This window comes from Mauremys reevesii, linkage group 4 (genome assembly GCF_016161935.1).
Source record: "Mauremys reevesii isolate NIE-2019 linkage group 4, ASM1616193v1, whole genome shotgun sequence".
In the NCBI taxonomy this organism is placed as follows: Eukaryota; Metazoa; Chordata; order Testudines; family Geoemydidae; genus Mauremys; species Mauremys reevesii.
Window position 1 is genome coordinate 10,921,583 of NC_052626.1, and position 5,357 is coordinate 10,926,939.

Here is a 5,357-nt window from a genome sequence, read left to right on the forward strand (position 1 = left end):
ACGGGGGGAGATAGCTCAGTGGTTTGATCATTGGCCTGGTAAACCCAGGGTTGTGAGTTCAATCCTTGAGGGGGCCACTTAGGGATCTGGGGCAAAATCAGTACTTGGTCCTGCTAGTGAAGGCAGGGGGCTGGACTCGATGACCCTTCAGGGTCCCTCCCAGTTCTAGGAGATAGGTGTATCTCCATATATAAAAGGGCCAGGGGGGCCCAAGCCTTTTTAACTCACCCAGGCCCCATAGCAAGTGTCCCCTTTGGCCCCCCATCGGCGGGCCTGCTGGCGCCAAATGAAACTGAAGCCTGGTTAGGTTGGAACTGTACTTAGACTGGCCTAGACACAGGCCCTGAAGAGGTTTGAATGGAAATAGACAAGACAGACAAAATGCAATGAGAGAAATTGAACCACAGAGAGGTGAAGTGGCTTGCCCAAGGTCACGCAGGATGTCAGTGGTAGAGCCAGGAAGAGAACTAGCTCCTATCGTCAGATGTTGGCTGCATGTGTGTGCGTTCTCGCTGCGTGCGGCACTGGCTCTGGCCAGGTAGCCCGTACAGCAGGCTCCAAACGAACGGACCACAAGACATGGTTTAGTAGCAAAGGCGTCCGGCCAGATTTATTGTCAACAAAGCCTGGTACTAGTATCCCACAGACTCTACCAGACCACTAAGACATGTATGTCCGTAACAATCAGGGGCGGCTCCAGGCCCCAGCACGCCAAGCGCATGCTTGGGGCGGCATGCCGCAGGGGGCGCTCTGCCGCCGCCCCAAGCACGGCAGGCAGGCTGCCTCCGGCGGTTTGCCTGTGGAGGGTCCTCTGGTCCCGCGGCTTCGGTGGACCCTCTGCAGGCAAACCGCCGGAGGCAGCCTGCCTGCCGTGCTTGGGGCAGCACAATCCCTAGAGCCGCCCTGGGTAACAATGGGCCAGTTCAGTCACTGGCAGGATTTTCCACTGCCCTTAGGCCAGATAAAGGGTTAAGGTGAGGTATCCCAACATTTATAGCTAGAGACAAACAATCTGGGATAACCAACTTATGTATCACCTTATGTGTTTCATGACACGTTTGTTACCTCCCCTTGTACTTTTTACTCCTAACGTTTCAGACAAAATATCACTATTCCTCACTTTTGTCAAACCATGTTATCGTGTACTAGGCTGGGGTGTTCTTGTGCTGGCCTGCTGGAGTGTCTTGACATATTCAGTGTGTTTTAGCAATGCTCGTAGGTGCAGGTGCTTCAGGGCTGGAGCATCCACGGAAAAAAATTAGTGGGTGCTTAGCACCCACTGGCAGCCAAGCTCCGCCCTCCTCTCTTCTTCCTCCCAGTGCCTCCCGCCTGCCATGGATCAGCTGTTCCTGGGGGAAGGGGTGGAGTGGGAGCAGGGCCTGGGGCAGATTGGGGGTCGAGCACCCCCCGGGTAGAAAGGAAGTCAGCGCCTGTGGCAATGCTAGCAATACCGGTGCTGAGTTCATGTACCAGACGGACACTGACTTGCAGGAAAGCATCTGCTTGTGACAGGGCCTAACTGTTGCTCATCATAGCATAACTTTTCTGACTTTGGTTTAGGCCTCAAGTCTTGCACTAGGCCCATGTTTCAGGCTCTCTCTTTCCACTGCAGCTCCTCGTCTAGGGCCCCATCCATTAGATTACATGGACTCCTAATTGTATTCCCCAATAATTGTCCCCTCAACATACCCTTCATTTAAAAAGTGACTTACACTGGGTGTACCTCTTCTGCCTTTGTCAAGCCAATTTATATATTGGCTGTTCTGTGTATGGAGGAAATCTGCCTCGGCTATTTTTAAAGGGGAATTAGAAGGAGCTTGAATGTGCTACCGTAAGACACAGGGAGCCAGTGATGTGATGAAAGGGGGGTGAGATGCCTGGAGTGTTGGTGGCATTGGTATTTTTCACAGACTGGAGTGGGAAGAGGTGAGAGGAAAGGAAGCCGAAGCTGAGAAGGGTACAATAGTCGAGGTGAGTCACGATCAACGTGGGGATAAATGTTTTCACAATGGAGGTAGTGAGGAAAGGGCAGATTTTGAAAGACTTTCTGAGACTTTCTAATAGATTGTTGTGATAACCCTTCCCCTGGCCCCTTTTCCTTGAGTCCTGAATTATTTTGGGGCAAATTATGGTCCCTGGTTTCATTATCTTACATACCTATATGCAAAATATCTACACACGTACACGCCACTTATTCCTAGTCTGTGTCATGCTAAATTTATGCGCGCCCTCTTTATTATTGATTGGCACCCAGTTTTACATCTCCTACAACGTTCGTTCCCTTATTACATATTCTTTCCTCTAGGTCACGGATGCATAAAGCAAACAGGATTATACTTAACGCAACCCTGGTGGCTTTCCACCCGTCACCTCTCTCCATCCCCAAATGCTTTCACATATTTGTGCTCTTTGTCTCTTGTCTCCAGGTCAGTTCTTTAGCTGCTTATATGGTGAGCCTCCCGTCTGCCCCCCACCATATTTACTGACCTCGTGGATTAATCTAGAGCAGGGTACTGTAAGCTTTCTTGAAGTCTGGCTGAATTATGTCCTCGGCTTCCCATCTGTCAGCTCTTTATCTCCTTGCCTTCTACATGGCAAGGCCCACAGAATTGGAAACTTTGTATAAAATAGGGGGGGGAAATTGTTCGTGTTTCTTTTAAAGCTTTTCCTTTATGAGTTTCCAGTTGGGTAACTGGGCTGCAAGGGCTTTCTCCTTAAAGGAACCACATTTAATCAGGGGATTGCTAGGTATGAACATTGATGGGGTTTACTTAAAATGGGTTACAAGTGGGATCTATCTATCTGCCTGTCTACAACTCCAGAATGGAGAGGGCCAGGTTTAAATGGAGACTGCTGTTAGGCTAGTTTGTCTGGCCTGGGAGCAAGGGCTGAATATTCTGGTGTATTGAAGAGCACAGGAAAGGACTACAGCATAAATCCACCCGTAGGCAAAGAGTGGCTGGATCTTCAAATCTTGGGGCCTGAGTCAAAGCCTAACAAAATCAAGGAAAGTCTTTCCATTGACTTCCATAAGCTTTGGATAAGGTCCCTACGTTGGCTGATCCACAGTCTGTTTTCAGGGTGTTCTCTCTGCAATAAGATGCACCCACGTTCAGGATTCTGGAACTGAAACACACGAGGCTTGGGAATGTCAAGGAGGGCAGGGAGGGTTATCCTATTGGCAAGGAAGCGGGAGATTCCCAGAGTGGCCATGGAAACACATTTCTAAGTGCAACCCAAAGGAGCAGTTATCATCGTGCAGTGTAGCTGACACAAAGATAGTTTGTCTGAGTGAGCAACACAAGTTCTAAATCTCAACAGGTATTGACAGGATTAGGGTTTGTTCCACATGCTTTGTGAGAGATGTTTTTTATTTGGTTTATGCTTCCTTTATTGTGGAACAGTGGTTCTCTGTGGAGCACTTGCTAGTGGTCCACAGGGAGCTGGCTTGCCTCCTCGTTAAACTTCATTAAAAGAGAGAAAAAGCTGCACTTAAAATGCATTAAATATATTCCTAACGTTACTTTTCCATGTAAGCATTTGTTGGGGTTGCCATAGGGATGTTTTGAGATCACAAATGGGAAGAGAGGTGGACCGCACAATTATGAATGGGTGGCAAGGTGATCCATGTGACTGTGTATAGTGAAGGGTCTACAGGATAATAGGCCAGATTCTCACTGGTGTAAGTCAGGATAACTACAGTGAAGTCAAAGGAGCTACACCAATTTACGCCAGCTGAGAACATGGCTCTTATTGCTCTGTTAAGGTGTGGTTCTTGCTATGGCAAATTTAGAGACCCCTTCTTTGGCAATAAAAGGGAAATGTTGCAATATATACATTAGACCAGATTGAAAAATGGAAGTTCTTTCCGGTGGGAAATTCTGTTGTTTCAACGTTTTGTTTTTATGCCAAATGGGGACACAAAGTTGAAGTATAGAAACTTGGTAGGGAACAAGAAGTTCCGGAAAAATTTTATTTGGAAATGTCCGAATGTTTTATTTTCAACTGAAAAGAAAGGTTTCATTTTGAGTCAGGTGCGTTTCAATCTCTGCATCTGCCTGAGCAGCCCCTTTGCCTCATGGGAATTCTATTTTGTGACCTCAGTCTCCTTTATGGACTCTTCCCTTTGCCTGGACTACATCTCCCAATAGGTGCCACCATTTCCTCTTTAGGGAGACCCATAATGCACCATGGCAGTTCAGCAGATGCAGAGATTGTGACTGACCAAAACATTTCATTTTAATTCTTCTGAAATTTGTTTATTTTTTCCCATGGAAAATTTTGAATTCAGTGAAACCCCATTTGCCGATGGGACAATTGTTTGTTTGAAAATGTTCAACCAGCCCTATATATACCCATACATACGTATTTCTCTTCTACCTGGGATTTACATTGTTCATTTCAATAATAGGCACATGGACCAAATTCTGTTATCAGTTCCAGCAGTATGAGTTCAGTGTCATCTCAATTGGCTTCAATGGAGGAATCTCATTTTTACACTGTTGCAACTGGGGACATGATTTCACCCAAAGAATAGGTTATGGTTAGCAGAGAAAATGAATGGGCAATAGGCACAGGGGGCTAGATCCTCAGCCGGTGTAAACCAGTTAAATCAGTTGTGTTACATGCATTTACACCAGCTGAGGATCTGGCCCAGAGTATATTAACACATCTCTGCTGTAGTTACAAATGTCTTTACAATCCTTGTATAATTTGTCAATGGAAAACATTGATAAAAGTAATTGGAAAACATAATCACAACTATACATATAAAATGACGGGGTCTACATTAGCAGTTACCACTCAAGAAAGAGATCTTGGAGTTCTCTGAAAACATCCACTGAATGCGCAGCGACAGTCAAAAAAGCTAACAGAATGTTGGAACTCATTAGGACTAATAGATAATAAGATAGAAAATATCATATTGCCTTTATATAAATCCATGGTTCGCCCACATCTTGAATACTGCATGCAGATGTGGTCACCCCATCTCAAAAGAGATATATTGGATTTGGAAAAGATTCAGAAAAGGGCAACAAAAATGATTAGGGGTATAGAACAGCTTCCATATGAAGTGAGAATAATAAGATTGTGACTTTTCAGCTTGGAGAAAAGATAACTAAGGGGAGATATGATTGAGGTTTATAAAATCATGACTGGTGTGGAGAAAGTAAATAAGGAAGTGTTATTTACTCCTTCTCATAACACAAAAACTAGAAGTCATCAAATGAAATGAATAGGCAGCAGGTTTAAAATGAACAAAAGGCAGTATTTCTTCACACAACAGTCAACTGTGGAACTCTTTGCCAGAGGATATTCTGAAGACCAAGACTATAACAGGGTTAAAAAAAGAAGTA